Below are 546 nucleotides of genomic sequence, written 5' to 3'. Positions count from 1 at the left end.
GTCTAACACAAACTCATTGTTTTCACTGTCCTGTAACTCGGCACCTGAGAGGTGTAGACCGTGTTTGAAAAAGCATTACGCTTGCGCTCCCAGCCTAGAGCATGAATCAGAGCACGATTCGCGTCTAACACAAACTCACTGTTTTCACCGTCCTGTAACTCGGCACCTGAGAGGTGTAGACCGTGTTTGAAAAAGCAATAAGCTTGAGCTCCCAGCCTAGAGCGTGAATCAGAGCACGATTCGCGTCTAACACAAACTCACTGTTTTCACCGTCCTGTAACTCGGCACCTGAGAGGTGTAGACCGTGTTTGAAAAAGCAATAAGCTTTCGCTCCCAGCCTAGAGCATGAATCAGAGCACGATTCGCGTCTAACACAAACTCATTGTTTTCACCGTCCTGTAACTCGGCACCTGAGAGGTGTAGACCGTGTTTGAAAAAGCAATAAGCTTGCGCTCCCAGCCTAGAGCATGAATCGCGTCTAAAACAAACTCACTGTTTTCACCGTCCTGTTACTCGGCACCTGAGAGGTGTAGACCGTGTTTGAAA

The sequence above is a fragment of the Eleutherodactylus coqui genome, unplaced genomic scaffold (assembly GCF_035609145.1).
Source record: "Eleutherodactylus coqui strain aEleCoq1 unplaced genomic scaffold, aEleCoq1.hap1 HAP1_SCAFFOLD_42, whole genome shotgun sequence".
In the NCBI taxonomy this organism is placed as follows: Eukaryota; Metazoa; Chordata; class Amphibia; order Anura; family Eleutherodactylidae; genus Eleutherodactylus; species Eleutherodactylus coqui.
Note: the sequence above shows the minus strand (reverse complement) of the source record.